A 13,043-nucleotide genomic window follows, 5' to 3' on the forward strand; every position below is an offset into this window, starting at 1 on the left:
TCGGTACACGCTGGTTTTGCTTGGACTTGAAAATGAGTTGATGCAACCAGAAAGACCCAGCTGGAGGGAGTGGGGGTCACGAGAGGCAAACAAGTCTTCTGTGGGGACAGCAAACGGGCTGTTGCTCCCAGACAGGCCAACAGCTGGAGCGAAGGCTCGAAGCAGCTTGCCTCTTGGCCTCTCATTTGTTTGTCTCATAAACAAACCAACTTGGAGTTTCTGTTTCCTGGGAAGTCAGTATAAACCCCATCCCATTTCCTGGTGCTCGTGGCCAACGGGCCATCTGTGCCGACCACAGTGCTGGCCCCCGGGGGGCACTTAGGGGAGCAAAATTCTCACCTTCTCCTGCTTTGCCAAGGACCACCTTGCTTCAACACGGAGGCGACACTACAAAGGTAAATTGGGGCGAGAAGGAGCTCACGGCGGAAAAGGGAGCCGATTTCCGGCCTGCGCATCTGCCTTTTGGAAACTAATACTTTGTTTTGCAAGATGTTGTTCCCTTTTCCACTTAGAGTTTATTCCTAGGACCTGGAAAAAAAAAAGGACAATGGGGTTTTCTCTAGAACTTGCTATGGTCTGACCACTCTACTTATTTAGACTACTGTCTTTCCTTTCTTCAAGTCTACAGCTGGTTTTTAATTCATGTAATGCAACAAATATTTACAGGCAGCCTCTCTGGCTTGGAGTTTAAGAGCAAGGCTGTGGAGTCAGAACGCCTAGTTTCAAATCCCGCCTCTGTGCCCTGCTAACTGGGTGACCACAGACCTAGAAACTTCTCTGAGGCCAACTTGCCTTCTCCACTAAACAGGATCATAACAGCACCTGCTGCAGCCGCTTATGGTGATGGAATTGCCACACAGCTTGGCACACGCTGGGCACGTGAGGGTACAGGATGGTGGTGGTGGTGGTGGTGGTGCCACAGGTCACACACCACCTTAGGTTCCGGGGACGCCAGCATCAGGGAGAAAATCCCTTGCCCACAGGGGCTCACAAATCATCCACCAGCTGTAGCGGGCAGTGGTGGAACAGGGAATTGACCAGAACATGGATGGTGTTGGTGAGAAATCCATTCTCCGGCCGTATGTTCACGCAAGGTCTGCTGGAGGAGAACTCTCAGCCCTGGCGAGAGGAGAAATGGCCCGGGTTGGGCAGCCCAGGGAAGCTGCCGACCTGTCCATTCTCTCTGCAGAACGTCTTGCTCTGAAGGCGCGTTCTCTGCTTCTCCACATATTAAGCCTACGTGACGTGCCGGGCTCCTGCGGGGGGGCCTCAGCTGTGACCGGGGGTGGCTGAGTGTGTCTCCCTTAGGGAAGAGGTGCGCCAAGTCCTTTGTAGCCACACATCTTCTGCCACATCCTTTGAGGCAGCTTTTTTTGTTGTTGTTTTCCATTTTAAAGCCATCCTTTTGTTCTCCATCTTTCCAATGTCTCTGTCTACCGGGAGGTAGCCTCCAAGATGGTGCCCGGGAATTCCTCGCTGTTCATATTCATGCTCGCTTGGAGGGCCGTGTTGGATCAGGGGCGGGCTATCGGACCATTAGCGCAAGGCAAAAACGATAGTGTCACTGCTGGTCACTCCCTCTCTCTCTTCCCCTCTCTCATCAGTTGCTTTGGGGGGAAAAACCAGTTTCCACATCCTGAGCAGCCTCAGGGAGAAGCCCACATAGATGGCAAGGCCGCACCAGGTGAGGGGGCTTCGAAGCAAATCCTCCAGCTTCCACTGAGCTTTGAGCTGACCGCTGCCCTGGCTGAACTCTTGACCAAAGTCTCTAAAGAGACCCCGTCACCCAGTCAATCTACTCCCAAGATTCCTGACCCTCGGAAGCAGTGAGATGATGCATGTTTCTCATTGTCCGAAGCCGCCAAATTTGGGGAACGTTGGTCACTCAGAAACAGATAATTCTCAATTGTTTGTACACTCCGAAGGGAAGTAAAAGGTGTTATTGATTATTGATGGGCTCCCTGTCATTCCAACAGATGACACCCAGGAGACTCTGCTCTGCTTTGGGAGGAAATAGTGCCAGAGAGCACCCCGAGCCTGAATCCTGGTTCCTGTAGTCACTTCCTCCTGCGCCATCACCGGCCACTCATTTTAACCTTGCTAAGCCCCAGCGTCTTCATTTTGTAAATGGAGGTAAGAGCTACCTTGTAAAATTGTTAAGAATTAAATGAAATACTGCAGGTAAGGAGCATAAGGATGAGAGTCCCCTCAGGTGCTGGCTATTGATGTGAATTTATGCTGTCTCTTTTCTTACCATGAACTTGTGAGAGGCGCCCAGGGGACAAGCCTGTGCACTGCCCGCCCCCATCTGCCTCTCACCTACGATCCAGCGGGGGAGGTGGGGGAGGACTCGGATTTGAAAGCGAAGTGGGATGTGTTTATAGAATAGCAAATACTTATTTGCCTTTTGGAAATCGCCCCACACTTCCCTTGGATCGGTGCCACCACAAAAGAATCCCACACACGTGACACAGATACACACGGACGGCCAGCTCTACTCATGGATTCGGTTGGAGGAAATTTGGGATAACTGGTCCCCTTCAGAGCCAGTACTTTTTTTTTTTTTTTAATTTCCAGGGAGGAATAGTCTGATGATTTTATCAAGAGTCCTTCTCAAGTGGTGTCTCCCTGACAGACATGCAGGCGCTTGAAAGTAAGCATAATACCCTGTATTAAGTTTACTTGGCTAATTTTAAATCTCTGGGCATCCATCATGTACTTAGTTCTAAATTATATGGTGGATCCAGGTTTTTCTTAGGCCTCATCCATGCAGCCGGTAAATAAAATAGCCCTGTGAAGGGACCATAAAAAGCCTTGTAAAGGTCCCCTGTTTCGGTCTTCTCCTGCCTGTCCAGGAAAGCCGTCCTTGTGCTGTTTGGTAGTCCTGCTACTTGGGACGATCCAGGATAAATAAAGCCCAGGTTAACGGAGGCCACCAGCCCAAGAGGCCCCCAGCTCCCCCAAGCCTCTCTGGCAGCTCACCAGTCCTCCTGGCTAAATCCTTCACCATTGAAATCATCCTGTTTCTCCCGCAGTCTGGAAAAATCACTGCTGGGCACATGCAATGTCCGTGCTGGCCACGAGAGGGCGCCGCAAGGCAACATGCCGGGAGCACAGGTCTGCCTCCCTCTTCCGGTCTCCCAGGATGACACCCGGAGACAGGACAAATATAGCGTAAACAATAGTCGGAGGCTGCAATTTGGGTACGACAGCCTCCGCTGCCAGCCGCTTCTCCTTCCTTTTTTTGACATTTTTTTTTAAAGACAGCTAATGAGAGGGAAGCGTGCAGAGTTTGGAAATAGAACCTCCTATTTCGGGTCAAGGCCTGGGCTCAGATTTGCTGGGTTGGAGGAGGGGCCCGCTCCCTCTAACATGAATTAATGACCTCATTTACACAGCCGCCAGCTAGTTAGGGAGTTAGGGAGCACGAACCACCATGTGGAAGGGGGGCAGTGGGAGGAAGGGACTGAGGAGGTGGGAAGGGCGGGGGGCCGGGGAATGCACAGGTGGGACCCGCCTGCAGGGGGCTTCACTCAGAGGGTGGCTTTTGTTTTTTTAATGTTTATTTTGAGAGAGAGAACCTGAACTGTGGAGGAGCAGGGAGAGAGAGAGAATCCCAAGCAGGCTCCACACCATCAGCACAGAGCCCGATGTGGGGCTTGCCCTCATGAACTATGAGATCATGACCCGAGCTGAAACCAACAGTCCAACCCTTAATTGACTGAGCCCCCCAGGCGAATCCAGCAGGTGGAGGCGGTGCTGAGGGCTGAGTGCTAAGTGCTAGGGTCCAAGGCAAAGACCCTAAGGGAACAAGACACACAGAAGCCAGGTGGAGGGCAGGGGTGAGCAAAGACCCTGATGAGTGACAGTCAGCCGCTGCAGCCAGTTGGGGCCTGTCCCTCTCCACCCCCCACCTCTGCCTTCTCAGCTGGCTCCCTGCTTCCCCTTACTTGGGCCCCCCTACAACCAGTCCTACCTGGTGGCCAGGCCAATCTTTGAAAATATAATTGGACTGAGTCTCCCCCTGGTGCCCAGCCCCGTCATACCTTCCCGTGAACTGCTGAAGTCTGCCCGATCATCTCCGCACGCACACCGTTCTGACCTCCTCTCCTGCCCTCTGCCCTCTGGCACATGGGCCCTCTTACTAATTCTAGAAATTTCCAAGGGCTCTCAGACTGGTATCCCTTCTCTCAGGGCCCACTTCCTGAGCAAATGACCTCACAGGGACACAGAGCCCGAGCTTCGAGGGACCCCACGCTTCCTTCAGTGCTCTGCTCACACCATCGTGAGAGTCTCCCCGAGTCTGGAACCAGGCCCCATGTTTTCACTCCTGCCCAGAACGGCAGGCATCATGGGGCGGGTCCTGCCTCTGCCTAGCACACTCTGGCCTTGGCATGTCTGTCTCCTTTAGTTACCGGAGCCTTCTTGGCTTGAGTGTCACTTCCTCAGGGAGTCCATATCTGGCCACCTGTCCAAGAAGCCTCAGCCAGTCTTTCTTGGTTCTGGAACCCTTTTCTTTCTGTTTCAACACCATCTGTGTCTGAAATGACCTTATCGTTTCTTTCTTTCCATGTTTGCTGTCTGTCTCCTCTTGTTCACGCCGTCTGCCCATGGCTGGGTCCCCGCTCAGAGCACAGAGCTGGCCCTGTGGGCACCGGTGCCTGTGAATGTTAGTGGGGTGTGTGAGCCAGTGGGGCAGAGCGGCAGGAAACTGGGCCACACCGGGGGAAGAGGAGGGTAGTTCTCTCTCTTTTTTTAAAAGTTTATTTATTTATTATGAGAGAGCGAGAGAGAGAGAAGTGTTACCAGGGGATGGACAGAAAGAGAGGGAGAGACAGTATCACAATCAGGCTCTGCACTGTCAGCCCAGAGCCGGACGTGGAGTTTGAACTCACAAACCATGAGATTATGACCTGAACTGAAACCAAAAGTTGGACGCTTAGCCGTCTGAGCCCCCCAGCCGCCCCTCTCTTCTCTTCGTAAATCTTCCCTGAGTGCCGGTGTGCAGACCGGGCCACACATGCTTCTCTACTGGCCCGGCACTGCTCTGGGCATCCATAATGGCACTCGCCTCCTCCAGCCCTGGCCAGCGTGAAATTCTAGACCAGAACAGGGGGAGCGACCTCACCTCTGACGTCAGAGATGGATCTGACCTGTGTCCTGAAGCCTAAGAAGAGAAGGAATGTGTGGCATTTTCTCTCCCACTTAGAGTCTCTCAGAGGTGATCCCTGAGATAGAGGGAGGGCTTACCACCCAGGCAGGCCCGCTTATGGCTTCTGGGCACTCAGCAGCTCAATTCAAGTGAAGTCAGGCTTAAGTTACAGACTAAATGTTTACGTGTGCCCCAGGTTAGAATGGTCCAGAGCCAGGGCGCCTGGGTGGCTCAGTTGGATAGATGTCTGACTTCGACTCAGGTCATGATCTCACGGTTCATGGGTTCGAGCCCCGTGTCAGGCTCTGTGCTGGATCCTGCTTCCGATTCTGATATCCCTCCCCCACCCTTGCCCTGCTCCCACTCATACTCTATCTCTCTCTCAAAAATAAATAATCATTTAAAAAATTAAAAAAAAAGAGTGGTCCAGAGCCTTCCAAGGGCACCAGCGTTGCCTCTGAGTCTGTAATTGTCGATGAGCTTCTCAGTCAGCTAAGCATCTGACTTCAGCTCAGGTCATGATCTCACTGTTCCGTGTGTGAGTCTCGTATCAAGCTCTGTGCTGATAGCTCAGAGCCTGGAGCCTGCTTCAAATTCTGTGTCTCCTTGGCTCTCTCTGCCCCTCCTCAACTCATGTTCTGTCTCTCTCTTTCTCTCAGAAATAAGTAAACATTAAAAAAGAGTAATGTGACTTCATTACCGTGATCATTATTACTGTTGTTTATTGATTTACCCAGAGCCAGAGGGCAGGGCTGTCTCCGTCCTGGGAAAATGGAGCCTTTCATTCGATGCATTCAAGAAATCCTTACTGAACACCCGCTCTGTAGCGAGCAGGGGTGGGGCTCACCTGGGCAAACAGAAAGATGGTACCTGCTGTTGTGTGGGTGTCAGAGACCGATCAGGGTACAGCACGTGTGTGAACCCTCTGGAAGCTCCGGTCACCCCATAAGCGACCTTACTATGATTCCCATTTGACAGCTGAGGACGCTGAGTCCCAGAGGGAGGAGAAGCCACCTACCTAGTGGCCCAGCTACTAACATGGACCAGACCTGTCTGTGCCTCTCCAGTGCCCAAACCTGTGACCACCATCCCATTATGCCCAGCAGGTGTTTCCTGAGATAGGAAAAGAGATAATGACCTAAACCCTGGGCTTTGTTGCCACCTAAAGATGGGTCCACCAGCCCCAGTGAAAACCAGTCACCTTGCCACCACCTCCTCACTTGTCGTCTTTGGAAATACTGCCCCATTTGTTCCATCCAGCGGAAAATTCCACTGGGAATTGGCAGAGAGCGCGCTGCGTGCATTTCACGCCCCACCGCCAGGGGGCGCCGATTACACAGACAGCCGTCTCCGGAAGTCCGCGATGGCCAAGCTCTGGAAAGAAGACAAACTTGTGTTGGTTTTCTGTTGATACAAAACAAATCATCCTCGAACTTAGTAGCTTCAAACAGCAAATATTTATTATCTCACAAGTCCTGTGGGTCAGGAGCCCAGGAGAGGCTTAGCTGGGTGGCTCTGGCCTAAGACCTCCCTGGGAAGGTTACGGTCAAGATGTCAGTTGGGGGGCTACCATCACCTGGGGCTCGGGCTTCCGAGCTCCTTTACGTGGTTGTTGGCAGGAGGCTTCGCGTTCTCACTGACTGTTGGTGGGAGACCTCAGTTCTTGGCTTCTCTGTAGACTGACTTAGTGTCCTTATCCCCTGGCCGCTGGCTTCCCCAGAGAGAATGATTTGAGAGAGAGAGAGTGCGCACAAGAGGAGAGTGAGAGTCTGAGACAGAAATCACAGTCTTTTCTTACCCTACTATCAGAAGTGACTGGCCACGTGTTACTGGCTGCAGGGACCACCTGAGTACGGTGTGGGAGGGACCAGGCAAGGGTGTGCATCCCAGGGTGGTCGGGGGGCACTGTTGGGAGCCATCTTGGAGGCCACTGGCATCCTTAGAAAGTCACATTTCAAAGCCAGCTTGGGGTCCCCAGACTCTTCAGGTCTTGGGGGGTTTGAACCGTGGAGACCTTCACTCGTGGTATGTGCTCTGTAGATGTGTCCCTCTTCCTGCTCTTCCCTGCGTTGCCCAAACCATCAGGGAAGCCAACAGATTTCACACATGGTTTGGACTCAAGATCTAAACAGCAAAAGGTGGGGCTGCTTTCTTACCCTTCGGAAAGACTCTTAAGAAAGAGCGGTGCCTGGGTGGCTCAGTTGGTAGAGCGTCTGGCTTTGGCTCAGGTCATGGTCTCCCAGTTCATGGGTTCGAGCCCCGCGTCAGGCTCTGTGCTGATAGCTAGCTCAGAGCCTGGAGCCTGTCTTTGGATTCTGTGTTTCCCTCTCTCTCTGATCCTCCCCTGCTCATGCTGTCTCTCTCTCTCTCTCTCTCTCTCTCTTAAAAATAAATAAAGCATTAAAAAAAAAGAAAGAAAAGAAAAAATCTGTTAGGGAGCGCCTGGGTGGCTCAGTGAGTTGGGTGTCTGACTTTGGCTCACGTCATAATCTCGAAGTTTGTAAGTTCAAGCTCTGCTTCGGGCCCTACTGACGGTTCAGAGCCTGGGGCCTGCTTCGGATTCTGTGTCTCCCCTTGCTCTCTGCCCCTCCCCAGCTCATGCCTTGTCTTTTTCTCTCTCAAAAATAAGTAAACATTAAAAAAAGAAAGAAAGAAACCTATTAGAATCTGGGCCTGAGGTCTGTTTCATTTAGCAGCTAACGTTGTTTTGGAGTCATTGTTTGGCGTTTTGCTTTAGACCTTTAAACCAGGCGTGAACATGGCTAAGTGACCTCAGCTCCCTGCACTTCATAATTGCAATAGAAAAAGAAAAAATAATCATATCTGGTTCACAGGTTATTGTGGGAATTAATTTAGATTCAATGTAAAAATGTCTCGCCTTGTGCCCCAAACTTAGCAACTACTCAGGAAATGGTGGTTGACCTTGGAATTATTGCATCATATAGAGAAATAACCCTGGCGTTTTATTTCATGTTTTTCAGCTTTTCTTGGAATGTATTTTTTTAATATAAGAAAATAGCCACTCCCAAGTATAAAAGTGATCATGTTAAGGGTTGCTGCAGTCTTAGCTGTGGTTTTATTACATTCTAGAGCCCAAGAATATTCTGAAGGCCCATCTTGCAAGGAGAGTAACGGGAAAAAATGACTTAGGCTCTAACAATTCCAATTTGTGGTTAGCTTTTCAGGAACACATCCCTGCTCTAGAGTGAGGGGCGTGTGCATCCAGGGGAGATGTGAGGTCCCCTTGTCCCTTTTCTGTTCATTCAGTCCTTCATAATCGACAATGGGCGTCTTCTGGCAAAATAGCTGCCCGTCTACCAGTGCAATTTCTCAGAAATAATCACTTCGAAACTCCTTTTCCTGAGACTTTCATCTGCAAAGTGCTTCTCATCAGATACATTCCTATTTTCAAGGCCCGGATCGTGCTAGTTTCTGTTTTCAATATGCATTGTCATTCTGTGCGGAAGGCTCTCTCTCTCTGTGTTCTGCGCTGGGGGATATTGAAAGTCGCCACAACCCCAAGATGAGTGTCACCCATCAACAGCTCCCGAATAACTAATCAGGGGTGGGAGACGGAGAATCACAATGCAGGACTCATTTTCTGCTCTTACAGGGCTCGGAATGAAGCTGAGAAAATGGCCTTGATTCACCCTCTGTACGTGTTGGAGCTTGAGCCTCACATTTGCCAGCAAAGAGTAGACCAGTTGCCCACAGGAACTTTGCCTGTGGACCCAGAAATGGGGTGGGAAATTAGTTGTGGGGTGTCACTTCCTCTGAGGTATCCCCACTCACCTCTTCCCACTCTTTCAGGTGATGAAATGAACCATCTTCTGAGATCATTTGCTCCCTAAAGAATCACACTGCTGGCCTCCTAATGGACTCTGGAGAGTTTCCAAATTCAGCATCTCCAATCTGATTTGAGTGGCTCTGCCTAAGTGCTTCCCCCTTAAGCCCAAGGATGATTAAGAGCATTTCCGTGATGAGCTCTAGCCGAGAGAAGATTAGAGTTTAATGGCTGCCGAAAGCCAAGGACTCATGCCTGTGGCCCAGAATTGCCTTCCTCTCTTCCCAGGGACCTGGTCCGGGGCTGGTGCAGGGCTCTGTGCGCACATAGGAGGTGCTCAATAAATGCTTAGTGACCGACACGTTTTAATTTTTTTTTAATTTTATTTTTATTTTTTTTTAAAGTAGGCTTCGAGCCCAGCACGGACCCCAATGTGGGGCTTGAAGTCACAACTGCCCTTGACACCAAGACCTAAGCTGAGATCAAGGGTTGGATACTTAACAGATTGAGCTCCCGAGGCGCCCCTTTATCTTCCTGAAGAATAATTGATATACAATGTATTCGTTTCAGATGTGCAGCACAATGATTGGCATTCATGTACATTGTTAAATGGTCACCCCTGATAAGTCTAGTTACCATCTGTCACCAAACAAAGTTGTTACAATATTATTGACTATATTCCTTGTGCGGTGCATTATGTACCTGTATCTTATTTACCTTATAACTAGGAAGTTGTAGCTCCTAATCCTCCTCACCTATTTCACCCATCCCCCCACACTCCTCCCCTCTGGTAACCGTCAGTTTGTTCTCTATCTATGAGTCTGTTTCGGTTTGTTTGGCTTGCTAGTTTTGTTTTTTAGATTCCACATATAAGTGAAATCCCATAGTATCTGTCTTTCTCTGACTTATTTCAGTTAGCATAATACCCTCTAGGTCCATTCATGTTGTTGCAAATGGCAAGATTTCATTCTTTTTTTTTCCCCCACTTATATTCCTCTGTGTGTGTGTGTGTGTGTGATATTATTTTTTTAATTTGTTTCCATTTTATTTATTTATGGAAGAGAGAGAGCAGGCATGTGGGGAGAAGAGCAGAGGGAGAGAGAGAGAGAGAAAGAATCTCAAGCAGGTTCCACACTCCGCATGGAGCCCGATGCGGGGCTCGATTCCATGAGCCTGGAATCATGACCTGAGCTGAAACCAAGAGTCAGATGCTCAACCTACTGCACCGCCCAGGTGCCCTTCATCATCTTTTTTTTTTAATTCTTTTAAATGTTTTTTAATTTTTTAAATTCATTTTTGAGAGACAGAGAGAAGCAGCATGAGCAGGGGAGGGTCAGAGAGAGAGGAAGACACAGAATCCAAAGCAGGCTCCAGGCTCTGAGCTGTCAGCACAGAGCCCAATGAGGGGCTCGAATCCATGAACCGTGAGATCATGACCTGGGCTGAAGCCAGACGCTTAACCGACTGAGCCACCCAGGCACAGACACACCCCCCTTCATCTTATTTAACCACTCACCTACTGACGGACTTTTAGGTTACTTCTGTATCTTGGCTATCGTAAATAATGCTGTGATGAACCTAGGAGTGTATATGTCTTTTTGAACTAGTGTTTTCCTTTTGTTTGGATAAATACCTAGAAGTGGAATTGCTGGAAAGAAAGGTGTTTTTTTTTTTAATTCTTTTGAAGAACTTCCATACTATTTTCAACAGTGGTTACACCAATTAAAATCTTCATCAACAGTGCATGGGGATTCCCTTTTCTCCACATCCTTACCAACACTGGTTATTTCCTGTCATTTTGATTTTAGCCATTCTAATAGGTGATATCTCTTTGAGGTCTTGATTTGCATTTCCCTGATAATTAGTGATGTTGAACATCTTTCCACATGCCTGTTGGCCATCTCTATGTGTTCTGAGGAAAAATGTCTTTTCAGGTCTGCTGCCCATTTATTAATAGTATGTTTTTGTTTGTTTACTTGATATTGAGTTATAAAAGAGCTTTATATATTTCGTATGTTAATACCTTGCTAGATATATTATTTGTGAATATCTCCTCCCCTTCAGTAGGTTGCTTTTTCACTTTGTTGATGGTTTCATTCACTGTGCAAAAGCATTCTATTTTGATGTAATCACAATTGTTTACTTTTGCTTTTAAGATTCTTGTCTACGGAGGCAGCCCCCCACCCCCCAAAAAAGAACAATACTGCAAAGACTGATGTCTAAAAGCTTACTGCCTATGTTCTCTTCTAAAAGTTTAATGGTTTCAGGTTTTACATTTAAGTTTTTAATCCACTTTGAGTTTATTTTTGTAGATGAAAATGTAAGAAAGAGGTCAGTTCATTCTTCTCTCATGTAGCCATCCAAGTTTCCCCGACACCACTCATTAAAGGGACTGTCCTTTCCCCATTGCATGTTCTTGCTAGTGTGGTTCTTGACACACATAATTAGCTCATTTAGCTTAATCCACTCCTTTCCTTGGGTGATTTCAGGCTTACCTGTGCTCACTCACCATTCTACCCCCTGGTTCCTTCTGAGGTCCTGCTCCATTTCATTCATTAGCAAACTGAAGTGACATCTATAAAGTGCTAGGGAGAGAGCTAGTCTGACGGCCACGAGAGAAGCCACACATCACTATCTCTTTCAAGGTCTGATAAGCTTATCTGCTGTTAAGAAGGGACGGGAAAATGCATGAGTCTGCAGCGAGGCAGGTGATGGGCGTTTGGGGAGGGAAGGAAGTACCACTGGCAGGAGAACAAACGGAAATCCCCCGTTCAGCACCTCCATGTTCTCCCCAGCCCGGAAGCTCTGGGGGTCAAGTTGTCCGTGAGTTTTGGGCACCTGGGTAGCTCAGTCGGGCAAGCATTCAACTTCAGCTCAGGTCAAGTTTCCTGGGTTCGAGCCCCATGGTGGGTTCTCTGCTGGCAGCACGGAACCCACTTCAGATCCTCTGTTCCCCTCTCTCTCTGCCCATTCCCAGCTCATTCTTTTTCTCTCTCTCCCCAAATAAATAAACTTTAAAAATATTGTCCATGAGTTTTTACAAAGCTCAAAATTCAGCCTCCTTCCTCTTTCCCGAGATCAGGAGTAGGACTGAAAGTTCTGGGCCTTTCTGGTGACCAGTCCCATCCTGAGGCTGTCTAGGGGTCCCACCCTGAGTCACTGCATTGGCACAAACTCACGTGTGACTTACAGGGGCTCATTATGAGAAACCAAAGACATTCCTGTCATGCAGGAAAGGCCAAAGGTCGAGAGCGCTGTGCCAGGAACCAGGAATAAGGACCAAATTTATTTTTTATTTTACCGCAGGATCCGGAGGTGATTCCCACAATCCTCCATCAGAGCAGCTGACACAGGGAGTGGTTTTTCTAATACTCCCATTGTTTCCCAGGACCTCTGAGGTTCAGAGGCACTGGCCGCAGCTGGTCTGAGATGGAGGCAGGAGTGTGGCTCTGGTTCTCATGGAAGTGATATTCTTTGATTGTGATTGTTTTTTTTGGGTTTTGGGTTTTTTTTTTGTTTGTTTTCAAGTTGCACGAGACAGAAAACCCCAGCCTAAACTTCAGATTGGCCCAAGGAAAAAAACAAGATTTTATTGGCTTGTGTAACTGAGAAGTCCAGAGAGATTGAATACCTTTCATCTTCTCACTGGCCCTCCATTCTGCTTCTTATCCATTTGCCCATGGGCTCCACACAGATGGTGCTTAATAAATGCTTACCATGGCCACAAAATGGCCCCAGCAACTGCAAGCACTGCACCCTCACAACTTAGCATCTCCGTGGAGGGAGAAGATGCTTTTCTTTCTCAAAAGCCCCATCAAAACAGCAGGTGCATCTTCTTGGAGCCAACTGGGTCCTGTGTTCTGACCTGACCTGATCACCTGCAGGTGGTCAAAGAGAGAAAGAGAGCTCAGCTCCCAGTACAAAAAGAGAAAGTGGGAATTTGTAGCCAAGGAGCAGTAGCGGTTCAGGTGTGGGGTGTGTGTGTCAGTAGATGGAAAGTTACTAAGAGGAAACATCAGGGTTCAGGAGGAATTCTAGCTAAACAGACCTGGCAGGATCCTTGCTGAAGGCAGTCCAGGATGCTCAGATGTCACCTGGGGGATGGTG

General features: G+C 49.0%; 1 long non-coding RNA gene across 1 annotated transcript; it reads left to right on the forward strand.

The window, feature by feature from the left end:
• Positions 1–308: 308 nt before the first annotated feature.
• Positions 309–9,295, forward strand: LOC115297496. Its single transcript, XR_003911443.1, has 3 exons — positions 309–395; positions 1,977–2,133; positions 8,963–9,295. It is a non-coding gene; the product is annotated as an uncharacterized LOC115297496 (long non-coding RNA).
• The last annotated feature ends 3,748 nt before the right edge of the window (positions 9,296–13,043 follow it).

Source organism: Suricata suricatta, chromosome 8 (assembly GCF_006229205.1).
Source record: "Suricata suricatta isolate VVHF042 chromosome 8, meerkat_22Aug2017_6uvM2_HiC, whole genome shotgun sequence".
NCBI lineage: Eukaryota > Metazoa > Chordata > Mammalia > Carnivora > Herpestidae > Suricata > Suricata suricatta.